Source organism: Scyliorhinus canicula, chromosome 7 (assembly GCF_902713615.1).
Source record: "Scyliorhinus canicula chromosome 7, sScyCan1.1, whole genome shotgun sequence".
Lineage (NCBI taxonomy): Eukaryota > Metazoa > Chordata > Chondrichthyes > Carcharhiniformes > Scyliorhinidae > Scyliorhinus > Scyliorhinus canicula.
The window spans coordinates 41,119,244-41,132,637 of record NC_052152.1 but is presented as its reverse complement, the minus strand read 5'-3'; the positions used below and the strand labels follow the sequence as shown (position 1 = coordinate 41,132,637).

At 45.6% G+C, this 13,394-nt stretch overlaps 1 protein-coding gene across 15 annotated transcripts in view; it reads right to left on the bottom strand.

Moving 5' to 3' along the window:
* LOC119968893 (HMG box transcription factor BBX) overlaps positions 1-2,723 on the bottom strand; it is a 267,812-nt gene extending 265,089 nt beyond the window's left edge. For 8 of the 15 annotated variants that reach the window (XR_005461264.1, XR_005461263.1, XM_038801855.1 and 5 more), the window contains exon 1: positions 2,160-2,263. The gene's annotated coding sequence lies outside the window, so the exon portion shown is untranslated. Of the gene's footprint in view, positions 1-488; positions 688-842; positions 1,009-1,369; positions 1,556-2,159; positions 2,264-2,609 lie in introns of those variants that run through there. The other 7 variants (XM_038801847.1, XM_038801852.1, XM_038801853.1 and 4 more) reach the window with 6 other exon arrangements.
* Between the last annotated feature and the right edge of the window lie 10,671 nt (positions 2,724-13,394).

Sequence of the window (13,394 nt, the reverse complement as noted above, 5' to 3'; positions counted from 1 at the left end):
AAAGAATCAAGGTGCAAGTCACAAATATCACAAATGGGTGGACAATATTATTTGCACTTATGTTAGTGAGTCGAAGTGCGACCAATTTTGCTGCAGATCGACTTTAAATCTTGCACTAGCTATTGGCTCACTCGCCCCAGCCAGTAGTTACAGGACCTGTCAGCTCCACACGGCAGTGCTATACATACTCGGCACATGGGACGTACACTACGCCTTACGTATTAAAATAGTAGAATATACTGTCATTTTACAGTTTTCGGTGCCGAGAATGATTAGAAAGTGTAAAAAATCAATCACTTTGTGAGATAGCAACACAGGTACATTCAACCCACACGTCAAAACACGGGGTGTTCCGGAAAAGGACTACTTGCAACAACACACACACACAGAGACTGGGGGGGGGGGGGGGTAGAGAGAGAGAGAGAGAGAAATCTCTTTGATACAGGCAACTCGACAGAACCCAAATGCAACAAAAAAAGTACAGTGACCGAAGTTACGACTTAAAGGCGATCGCCGTTCAGAAATGTTGTTGAGTTTTCCTTCAATCCCCTCACACTATTTGCAGTGTAAAAGTAGGCCAAGCTCAAGTTTGCATCGCTGTGCAAAATGTCGATCTAAGGCTGACAAGACACAGCGAGAGAGAGAGAGAGAGAGTCCATCTTGCTTCGGGGAAACCAAGTGCAAAAAAAAAGCCCTCACTCCTACAGAAAGAGAGGGAGAGGGAGAGAGGGGAGGAGGAGGAGGAGGAGGGAGGATTAAATAAAACTACCCCCTCTCCCCCTCCCCGCCCCCCTACAAACAACAAAAAACAACAAGCTGCCATTTCAGTGCTGGTTACTCACTCCATCCTGCTTCACCCAAACTCCCTCTTTAGTTACCAAGGGTAGAGATCTCTCTGCTGGATTATCACCATCAGGCCATCCAGTGGTCTGCCACTCTTGTTTCTGTCTGCACACTAATTTGTATTAAAACATTTGGGGGGGGGGGGGACACAATAAAGAGGAAAAGGTTGCCCTGGTCTTGAGTGAGTCGCTTCAAACGTGTCGTTTGCAGGACATGGAATGGTTTCAGCTTCCCACCTCCCCTCAGCAATCGGGGGGGGGGGGGGGGAGGAGGAGGAGGAGGAGGAGGGGGGTCCCAGTCACCACCAGAATTATACTTCCTGGGGGGGGGGGGGGGGGTTGCACTCGTTTTAAACGATAATAACAAATAAACAGCCGTGCGTTTCGAGCTGAGGTATCACAGCACCACCGTACGATTAAACAGCAAATCCCCGTGTGAGGCGGCGATGGGGGTTTGATCAGGAAAAGAGGGAGAAGGGCAGCAAAAAGCAGGTACAGAGGCGACACGGCGCGATGTTGGTCTCGACCTTATTCATCCATCAGATTTAACCCTCGCGGCGGTGGCGGGCCGAAACTCTTGCAAAAAAAAAACAAAACGGGAGAGAGAGCTGGCTGCAGATTTCTAGATGTTAATCGGGGTTTTTCTCTCTCACTCACTCAAACACTTTCCTGTACTGAAGGAACCAGCTGATCCTTTCGCCGTTACACACGGATCTCCCTCTGATCCAGTCAAACCCCCCCCCCCCCCCCCAACGCCCGCACCCGCCTCGATTATTTTCTTGTTTTGGTTTTTTTTTCATGACAGAAAACCGAAAGCAAAAAGCCCGTTCGTGAGCCCCGAGCCATTTGCCTTCACTCCACCATTACCGAGAGGGAGGGAGAGAGAGCGGGGTTTAAAGGACTAGGCCTCTCTCCCTCCCTCCCCAAGTTATTGACAACATCACATTATTGTCCAGCACGGGAGACAGCTCGCCGCCTGCAATCCCGGCATTGAACCCCCCCTTCCTCCACCCCCCCTCTCCCCAGCACTCAGCCCTGGCCAAAAACAGGGGTTTATGTCAGCACAAATCCCACTTTGCCCTGACTGAGACACAATCCTCTCTCTCTCTCTCTCACTCTCTCCCAACAGTTTCATTATTCTCACTTGTCTACTAGTCTCTCCCTGTTATAACGCTGGCCTAGCTCTGCTCTCTCTGGCCTACTTGGGTCACACACACACGCCACAAAATGATTAGTATTTTTTTCCAAAGCCAGAGATTTTTTTCTAAATCAATGAAAAGTTTCCAGTCGGTGCGAAATGGTGGTTCTGGTACACACCTGGTGCCGGGGGGAGAGGGTCCCGTCCGTCCGGCGGCCCTTTTAAAGCCTCTCTCTCTGTCTGTCTGCTTCTCTCTCTCTTTAATGAGTGCTCTCTCTCTCTCCTTCCCCCCCTCCACACCTACCCACCCCCGGCTCGGGGTGGCGTCGGGTGAGAGAAGTTGTATGTTTAAAAAGTCGATGCTTGTTGTTCTGTTGCTGGTTGTCGTCTTGCGAGTGACAGTCAGTCAGCAGGGTTGAAGGAGAAGTTGCTGCTGCTGGCCCTCTCTCTCTCTCTCTCTCTCACTCACTCACTCACTCACACACTCCCTCTCTCCGGCTGTTTGGACGAGGGCGAGAAGCTGCCACTACAACAGGGACCCTCATTGGTTGCCAGGCCCGAGCAAGAGTCGAGAGCGACCAAAGAGACAGACTGTAACAACTGGGAGAAACATACACTGTTTAACTAACCTTCTCTCGCTTATAAAAACATCTCTATATCAACGTGTGCGCACATACACCGAGCCTGCATCTCTTCCTACCCCCCAGCCCTTGTGTCGGTGTCACACACGGGCATGCAGAAAGGACTGGCTTGTTACAAGAACTCGGTGTTTTTACTTTGCTTTAAATACGAACTACAGAGGCAGAAAAGGAAAGGGAGGGTTGAAAGAGAAACAGCCAGTCCAGAGGTACATTGTTCGCCTCCTCTCCCCCCCCCCCCCCCCCCTTCCCCAACAACGCACAGGGTTTAATAAGATTTCTGTAAAATGTGAGAGCGATGGAAACAGACCTAGCGACTGGAATAGGAACTCGGCAGCGGGCATATTGCATGCGGTTTAACTACAGGGAGCTTAGCACGGGAAGGGAGCAAGCCACAGAGAAAGCATTGGGACATTTGCAACAGATGCAACATACAGTATGCAACTAGATCTCTGAAAAACCAATACATCCCAGACAAAGAACGATCTCCCAAAACGGTGCAGGGGAGGAAAAGTAACAACGTTTGGCGCTGCTAAAGTAATCATCGGATGTGTTGCATGTTGTGAGTGAGAAAAGATCAGGCTGCTCTAAATCACATAGAAAGTAATAGCATTCTAAAACATGTTCGCGACGTATATTATGTTTGCAAGAGCTTAAAAAAGGTGTATTGCTTTTGATGACATCATTATAATATCAGGAGACAGCAGCCAAACAGAAAATAGTACTACACTGGAACTGTTGAGCCCCATTTATCCCAAGGAGAAACTAACATATGCTGTAAATTTTGAGTGTGTTCTGTCAAGCTTGTGGCAAGGTAGGCCTGAAGTGTCCCTTTTTACAATGCTCCCATTAAGTGTAATTGAAGAAATTTTACCAGGTAGAATTGTCCAAGATATTTTCTCCATGTTGGCACTAGAATTAGGAAACTAATGCTGGCTGTAGCCATACAAAGTTGTTTCATATTGATAGATTTTAGACCAGGTGAGTGCTTCCAATGCACAGTCAAAGAAATCAGTATTTATTATCAATGCAATATCAATGAGAAGACCAAGTATATTTTAGTATATCAATAAGAGATTGTGGCAATACAGTGAGGAAGTTTAATGGTATTTAAAGGAACATTTTTTTAAAAAGTCAGGAAAACTTATTTTGAAGAGAAAGAATCATGAATTTTTTTGTCACAACATAATAAAACACACTCAGTTCCTTCCAGGATAAGATTGGATTATATGTAAAAAAAAATAATTTTGCAAATTCTTTAAATAATTTTCAATACTTCCAACCTGATTGAAGTAAACTTACAAAATAACATCAAAATATGTTCCTTCGTTATCTATTAACAAACAATGTACAGAAGAAAAACAAGCAAGCATATTTGGGAATATTTCCCATGTTTGTGCCATATATTGTGGCCAATCTCTATGAATTATAGAAACTTACAGTGTATAAGGAGGCCATTCAGCCAGCCATGCCTCTGTTGGATCTTTGAAGGAGGAGTTGTACTTTGTTCAAGACACCGGTTTTTGTCTGAAACCCTATAACTTCCACAGCTTCGAGTTCCTGTCCAACCGCCTTCTAAATAGATTAATGGAATCAGCTCCATCTAACTTCAGGTAGATTAGTCTAGATCCTGACAACTCTTGAATGAGAAAAATCTCTTCATCTGCCCGCTGAAGTTCTTGCACCTGATTTTGAATGTATACACCCTAGTTATTGACTTGCAGGAGATCATTTTTGTCTCAAATCACTATCAAAATTGCTCATCATCATTAAAACCTGTATTAGATGAACTCTTAACTTTCTCTATACCAAGGAGTAGAGTAGAGTCCTAACTTTCAAACCTCTCCTCATAACTGAAGTCCCTCTTCACTGGTAATGTCCTGGTAAATATTCTCTTTCCTTTTCTAAGATTTTTACATCATTCCTGAAGTGTGGTGCCCAGAATTGTTCAGAATACTCCAGCTGAAGCTAAACCACTGATTTATGATGTTCAAGCACAATCTGTTTGCCTTTACGTTCTATTCTATCCATAAACTCAAGAAACCAATATAATTTTTAACCTCTTTATTAAATCACCCTGACACCTATAAGGACTCCACCTGCCATGCTTCTGCCCATTTCACCATTCTGTCAATGTCATCCTGAAAACTTACTATTCTCATCATGGCATCCAATTTCATCAAATTTTGTATCATCTGCAAACTTTATAATGCTGTTCCCGATACCACGAACAATGTAAAATGTAGTAAAAAGTTTCAGTATGGAAGTAAAATTTAATATAAAATACGTTGTTTGTTTTAACTGGATCAGTTTTATCAAGTTGACCGAATAAAGATAGTGTAAAGTTGTGAAATCTCATTTTTATCAATGTAAATTTACTGTACAATCACCAAAAAACTTAAAGATATGCATTAAAAAACTATAGCAGCAATACCTATTATTAGATGTTTAATATTTTCCTACATCATCACTTCATACAGAAATGTTAGACTTGAATTTTATAATAGCTGATAAAATAAAAAACATTTTTATTCATAATTTTACTGACATCTGTAATTTTCTCTCGCAGGTAACTTACCGAACTGCAGAGCTGTCTGCTGATAAAAATAACCTAACTATCTTGAACCAATGGAAACTGGTCAAAGACATTTGACATGGATCTGTGAAAGGTAGGTCATGTTCGACTAATTTAGTTAAATGTTTTGATGAGGCCTTTGACATTGTGGATAGGAGAGAATCTGTGAATGTTATCTATATTAACTTTCAAAAGTTATTTGCTAAGGGTCCTCAAAAGAGATTATTATTAAAAATGAACTTGGATGGAATTGAAGGTAACTTTGTGACATAGATTTTCTAATTGGTTGGGAGGGAGGAGACAGAGGGCATAAAAATAAAACGTTACAATTATGAGATTTATAAATTTGTTGTTTTGGAACTGTGTCTTTAAACTAAAATAAAATGGAGGGGATCATGTGACCAGTTCTGCGGTCTTCTTGACAACAGGCCCCTCAAAGAGAGACCCAGACTTTCACCGGGCCTTAGTGTGAGACATTCACGATTGGAGACAATGACAGCAGACTCTGGGTTCACAATGGTTAGATCTCCCAAAGTCCCAGAAAGTCGTTCAAAGTATCAGACTGAAAACAGTCGTTCTATAAACTGCCCATTATTTCGAAGAAAAAAGAGAGTTGGGGATCAAGAATAGCTAATCAGTAATTCTACCTGGATAGGAGACTAATGTATTTCATGTTGCCATGGGGAACAGGATAGTGGAAGCCATTTTTGAGATCAGGCTACTGGCTTCCCTACAAATCAATGATTATCACAGACAGCAATTTTGTTTGGTCAGCGGGAAGAAGAGACTAGTTGGCTTTGTGATTTACCATATCCAGATGCAGGAGGGAGACAGTCTCCAGTCAAAGAGATACATCCCATCACTGTCTAAGAATTCCGGGAGACCCATACTGGTATGGCTGGAGGAGAAGGATGATTGAGACAGGCTTTACTTCTAGTACTGGATTTAGGGAATGCTCTGAAAACTAAAGGAAGTACCTGAAGGTGATCAGTCGAACTAACAACTTGGAAAAACAGGAAGATGCAAATCCTTTGGAAGCTGGGAGCAACTTGAGACTGTTTTCTCTAAGGAATGTACTTCTGTGGATGCTGTGATGTATGATAAATATAAAACTGGCAAGTTCCTTTCTGTGGTTTAAAATATATGTTGCACATAAAGATAGTATTTAGGTAATCATATTTTTAGGTGTTTGTTACAATAAAAACCTGAAAATGTGAAATCTTGATGTGTCATTCTTTCAACTATTAATTGGAAGTTCAAACTTCTTTTTTAAAATATTCCATCTCTACGGAGATCATAACAGTTGCCTGATTAGCAGAATCCAACAACTGGATCTGAACTGGGGCCTCTGCCTTTTTTCATATTTATGAATGACTAAGTTTCAAGAATAAAGTGTTATTTATCCAAGTTTCAGATTACATTAAAATAAAAACATTGTTAATTGTATAGATGAGAGAAGGACATTGAAATTGGACGTAAGCATACTAAGTGAAGAGTCTACTGTGAGGAAATGTGAGGTGGGATTTGATCCGGGAAACACAAGTTTGGCTGTTTTCTTAATGGCAAGAGTCTAGGAACTGTGAAGGGGCAAAGAGACTTAGCTGTCCATGCACACTGAAGGCTGGACTTGGGTACAAAATGTAATTTACATTGGATAAAAGCAAAATACTGCGGATGCTGAAATCCAAAATAAAAACAGAAAATGCTGAATAAACTCAACAGGTCCGGCAGCACCTGTGGGGTCGGAAACAGTTAACGTTTCAAGTCCATATGAGAAATGGTAACTCTTTTTCTTTCTCCACAGGTGCTGCCAGACCTACTGAGCCGATCCATCATTTTCTCTTTCAATTTACAAGGGATATTTCCATGTAGGGGCTTCTCACAGTAACTGCATTGAAGCCTACTTGTGACAATAAGCGATTATTAATGATTATTATTATTAAATTATTATATTGGGCACAAAACAGGCCATTGTGCCCAAACAGTTCATGCAAGTATTTATGCTCCACTCAAACCTCATAATCTTCGATTCCCTTCCCCCTCATATGCTCTTTATCTGTACTATTTGTGTCTGCTCATGTGGTAGCAAGGTCCATATTAACACCAGTCTGTGGACAAAGAAGTTTATTCTGAATTCCCTATTGGATTTCCTGGTAACTATTTTTTATTTTCGTTTAAATAATCTTTATTGTCACAAGTTGGCTTGCATTAACACTGCAATGAAGTTACTGTGAAAATCCCCCAGTCGCCACATTCCAGCGCCTGTTCGGGTACACAGAGGGAGAATTCAGAATGTCCAAATTACTTATCAGCACGTCTTTCGGGACTTGTGGGAGGAAACCGGAGCACCCGGAGGAAACCCACGCAGACCCGGGGAGAATGTGCAGACTCCACACAGACAGTGACCCAAGCCGGGAATCGAACCTGGGATCCTGTAGCCGTGAAGCAACAGTGCTACCCACTGTGCTACCGCGCTTCCCTTCTTATATTGATGGTCTCCAGTTATGCTCTTCTCCACAAGAGAAAATATTCTCTTTGTGTCCAGCCTATCAAAACCTTTCATAATTTTAAACACCTTCATTAAGTCACCCCCTCGGTCTTCTTTTCCATGTGAAAAGAGACCCAGTCTGTGCAATTAAAACAGAATAAATGGAATGTTGGCCTTTTTCTCAAGGGGGTTAGAAGACAAGAATGAGGAAGTGATGTTTCAGTGGTACAGAGCTTTGGTCAGACCCCATCTGGAGTATTCAGTTTTGGACATTGCACTTCAGGAAAGATATATTGGCCTCAGAGCGATAGCAACATATAGTCACCAGAATGGTATTGAGTCTGTGAGGGTTGGATTTTGGGGTCAAGTTGTATGACTTGGCTTGTATTCCATTAAGTTAAAGGGGTGAGGAATGATCTGATTGGGTTGTTCAAAATTATAAACGGATTCAATACGATGAATACAGAGAAACTATTTCCTCTGGCAAGAGAGTCGCGAACAAGACAGTATAATCATAAAATTAGACTGAGGGCAGTAAGGAATGAAAGGAAGATGCACTTTCTCAAACAAAAGGTGGTGGAACTTTTAAGAGGTCTCGTCCATAAAATGGTGTAGTACTGGAATAATTGAAATTTTCATGACTGAAATCGATGAATTTCTGTTAGGCATCAAGGGATTAGGAGAAACCACATGTAAATAGTAAGCACAGAACAGCTATGGTTTAACAAGATGACAGACTTCTGGTGGCAGCCATGGAGTGAGCGGTCGCACGTTTGGTATTCCCGCTCAAGGCCATATTTTGTGATCTTTTCCCCATCCAAAAGGTGAATTTGTTGATGGCGAGAGTTGCAGGAATACCTGTCGAATATGTTACTCCTCTGGTGTAGCTGGTGGATGGATCCACAAACTAGGAGAGGTCGAGAAGAAAGGAGCTGCTGGAACAGGAGAGTCTTCATGGTGTGCTGCAGGAAAAGATGGTTGAGGGTAAGGGGGCTGTTCTGCCCGCTCAGGGTTAATGGAGCAGCTAGTGGAGTTTTTGAACGCAAAGTTCAGCCAGCAGAGGAAGGAGGCCCTGGAACACCTGGCCAAAGTGATGGAACGAATAAAAGCAGGGATCGAGAGAGTGGAGCAGAGGCTGGAGTCCCACGGCTGGTCGATCCAGAAAGTGGAGGAGACAGTGGGGGACCCCGAGGAGCAGCTAGCCTCGTTGGTGGCCGATGTAGGGGTTATGCAGGAGACCCAGAAGAGGCTGAAGATGAAGGTGGAGGACCTGGAGAATCGCTCCAGAAGACAAAATCTAAGGATCGTGGAGATGTCCAAAGTCATCGAAGGTGCAGACGCTGGCAGGTATGTGGCCAAAATATTGGAGCAATTGATGCTTGAGGGAGCCTTTGACTGGCCCCTGGAGGTCGACTGAATGTACAGGGTGCTGATGAGGAGGATGCAAGCGGGTGAGCCACCAAGGGCGATGGTGGCGCAGTTGTACCACTTTTGGGATGAGGAGAAGATCCTATGGTGCGCGAGACAGATGAGGAAGTGCACCTGGGAAGGGTGTACCAGGACGTGGGCACAGAACTGGCGAAGAGGAAGGCCAGGTTTAACCGGGTCAAGGCTGCCCTATTTAAGAAGGGGGTGAAGTTCGGAATGTTGTACCCGGCCCGCCTATGGGTGACTTTCCAGAAGTGTGAGTACTATTTTGGCAAGCCAGAGGAGACGATGGAGTTCATGAGGGACAATGGACTGGCAGGAGAATGAGGACATTGAATTTTGGAGGAGTTTGCGTGAGTGTTTCTTTGTTTCTTCTCTGTAAATTTTTCTCTTTGAAGTGTTTTTTGAACTTTGTTCTTTTGATTTGATGACAGGGCTTTTGGAGGGTGGGCCCTTCATGGGCCAGTGCCAGCAGGGGAGGCTGGATGTGGGGTTGTTAAAAAAAATAAGGTGACAGAACAGGCATGAGGGGCTGAATTGCCAAGTCATGTTCCAATATTCCTATAAAACAAACTGTAATATAATATAACTTTACCATATTCTCAGAACTGTCACAATAGTCATGATATTAAAAGAAATATAAAACATTTTAAAATGTCCATGATATATTATTTTTTTTTTTTATAAATGTTTTTTTTATTGAGTTTTCATATTTTATATATGACAAATTACAAGTTATTAGAGAGAGAGAAAAAAAAAAAGGAAAACACAAATTTTTTTTACATGAATATTTACAGGTAAGCATCTTCATAACAATAATTGTGGCCGCCCCCTTTAGCCAGCATACATATTTTACATTCCCCAATATGGCCGAGGCACATGTTTATAGGCATTTATTTATTGTTCGGTTTTGGGCCTTGGCTTGCCATCAAACCCCCATACCGAGCCCGTAGCCCCCCCCCCCCCCCCCCCCCCCCCCCCTCCCCCCGGCTACCTTCCCCCGATTCCCGCCCATTTTCCCCTGGTTCTTGGCCACCCGACTATTCTTCCTCATGTACGTTGGCCACAAACAGGTCCCGGAACAGTTGCATGAATGGCTCCCACGTTCTGTGGAAGCCGTCGTCCGACCCTCGGATGGCGAATTTGATTTTCTCCATTTGGAGAGATTCCGAGAGGTCGGACAGCCAGTCTGCAGCTCTGGGTGGTGCTGCTGACCGCCAGCCAAACAGGATTCTACGGCGGGCAATCAGGGAGGCAAAGGCAAGGGCGTCCGCCCTCCTCCCCAGGAATAGATCTGGCTGGTCTGAAACCCCGAAGACCGCCACTATCGGGCATGGCTCCACCCTCACCCCCACCACTTTGGACATAGCCTCGAAGAAGGCTGTCCAGTACTCCACAAGTCTGGGGCAAGACTAGAACATGTGGGCGTGGTTGGCCGGGCCTCTCTGGCACCGCTCACATTTGTCCTCCACCTCCGGGAAGAACCTACTCATACGGTTTCTCGTTAAGTGGGCTCTATGTACCACTTTTAGTTGCGTCAGGCTGAGCCTTGCGCACGTGGAGGTGGAGTTGACCCTATGCAGTGCTTCGCTCCAGAGTCCCCACCCTATCTCCATCCCCAGGTCGTCCTCCCATTTCCTTCTTGTTGCGTCCAGTACGGTGTCGTCCCTGTCTACCAGTCGGTCATACATGTCACTACAGTTCCCTTTCTCTAGGATACTTGCGTCCAGTAGGTCTTCCAATAGTGTCTGTCGTGGCGGTTGTGGGTACGTCCTTGTCTCCTTTCGTAGGAAGTTTTTGAGCTGCAGGTACCGTAGCTCGTTCCCCCCAGCTAGCTGAAATTTCTCTGTCAGTTCGTCCAGTGTTGCGATCCTGTCGTCCGTGTATAGGTCCCTGACTGTCAGTGTCCCCCCGTCCTGCCTCCACCTTTTGAAGGTGGCGTCGTTCAGTGCTGGTTTGAACCTATGGTTGTTGCAGATGGGAGCCTTGTCCGACATTTTGTACAGGCCAAATTGCTGCCGCAGTTGGTTCCAGGATTGGAGGGTGGCTGTCACCACTGGGCTGGTGGAGTGTTTTTTGGGTGGGGATGGGAGTGCTGCCGTGGCGAGGGCCCGGAGGGAGGTTCCCATGCAGGAGGCCTCCTCCGCACGCACCCACTCGGCTTCTGGCTCCTGGATCCATCCCCTTACTCGCTCGGCTGTTGCCGCCCAGTGGTAGAATTGTAGATTCGGGAGGGCTAGCCCCCCCCTGGATTTTGTTTTTTGTATGACCTTCTTTGGGATCCTAGCATTTTTACCCCCCCATACGAACGCCATGATATGTTTGTCCAGCGCTTTGAAAAAGGCCTTGGGGATGTAGATCGGAATGGATCTAAACAGGAAAAGGAACCTGGGCAGTACGTTCATTTTGATCGTCTGGACTCTCCCCGCGAGGGAGAGCGGGAGTGTGTTCCATCTTTGCAGGTCCTTTTTAACTTCCTCCGTCAGGCTGGTGAGGTTCCATTTGTGGACCCCTTTCCAGTCATGGGCTATTTGGATCCCCAGGTAGCGGAATTTATTTCGGGCTTGTTTGAACGGCAGGCCCTTTAGCGCTGCCCACCCCCCCCCCCCTTGCGGGTGTACTGGGAAGATCTCACTTTTGCTCATGTTGAGTTTGTAGCCCGAGAAGGCTCCAAACTCTTTCAGGAGCGCTATGATTCCGTCCATGCTGCTTTGTGGTTCCGAGATATAGAGGAGCAGATCATCCGCATAGAGTGAGACTCTGTGCTCTCTACCTCCCCTTCGGATCCCCCTCCAATTTTTTGCTGCCTTGAGCGCGATTGCTAGCGGTTCGATTGCTAGTGCGAACAGCAGCGGGGACAGTGGGCATCCTTGTCTGGTGCCCCTGTGCAGCTGGAAGTATTGGGAGTTGGTATTGTTGGTCCGTACACTCGCCATGGGAGCGTTGTATAGGAGCTTTACCCAAGCGGTGAACCCTGTTCCAAGCCCGAACCGCTCCAGTACCTCTATGAGGTATTTCCATTCGACTCTGTCGAAGGCCTTTTCTGCGTCCAGGGAGACGATCACCTCTTGTGTTCTCTCCCCGGAGGGGGTCATTATCACGTTCAGCAGGCGCCTGATGTTCGCGGTAAGCTGTCTACCTTTGACGAAGCCCGTCTGGTCCTCTGTGACCACCTCAGGTACACAGTCTTCTAGCCTTTTGGCTAGGATTTTGGCCAGTATTTTGGCGTCTGCGTTCAGCAGGGATATGGGTCTGTATGACCCACATTCCGTTGGGTCTTTGTCTTTCTTAGGTATCAGCGAGATTGAGGCCTGTGCTAACGTGGGTGGCAGTGTGCCCCTAGCTAGCGAGTCTGTGAACATCTCCCGCAGGTGCGGGGCCAGCGCTGTCGCGAATTTTTTGTAGATGTCCGCCGGGAATCCGTCCGGTCCCGGCGCCTTCTCCGTCTGCATGGAGCTAATGCTCTCCATGATCTCTCCCAGTGCTAGTGGTGCTTCCAGATCCCGTTTTCTGCCCTCTCCCACGACTGGTATGTCCAGTCCATCAAGAAACCGGTTCATCCCAGCCTTCCCCGTTGGGGGCTCCGAGGTGTATAGCTCTTGGTAGAAGGCCTTGAAGGTTTCGTTAATCCTCTCTGGTTCTGTTTCCCACGTGCCTCTGGTACCTCTGATTTGCGCAATTTCCCTGCTGGCTGCCTGCTTTCTCAGCTGGTGTGCCAACAGGCGGCTGGCTTTGTCTCCGTGTTCGTACAGGGCCCCGCGTGCCTGGCGGAGTTGGTGTACTGCTTTCCTGGTGGAGAGCAGGTCAAAGTTCCTTTGTAATTCTTTTCTCTCCGCCAGGAGCTCTACGGTCGGGGCCTCGGAGTATTTACGGTCTACCTCCAGTATGGAGTCGACCAGCTTCTGCCTAGCCACCCTTTCCTCCCTATCTCTTTGCGCTTTGTAGGCAATGATTTCCCCCATGATATATTATATATGAACCTATCTATCCTATGGCAAATTTCATGCATGGAATGTGTACTTCACCGAAAATCCATTGGGCCAGATTTTGTTGTAAAAATAATGGTGAAGTTAAGAACACTCACCGTTATTGATGGGAAAGTGGTGCAGCAATATTTGGTGGTTGTACATCCATACAAAATATGAAAGTTGTAAGGATCCTACATGTTTAATCCCTTATTTCCCCTTTCTTTATTTTGCCTTTATGATTTTTGATCCATGAATGATTAGTCGACATGTAAATCAAGCAGAATTAATGGACATGTATGTTTAAGGCAGGCAGCAGA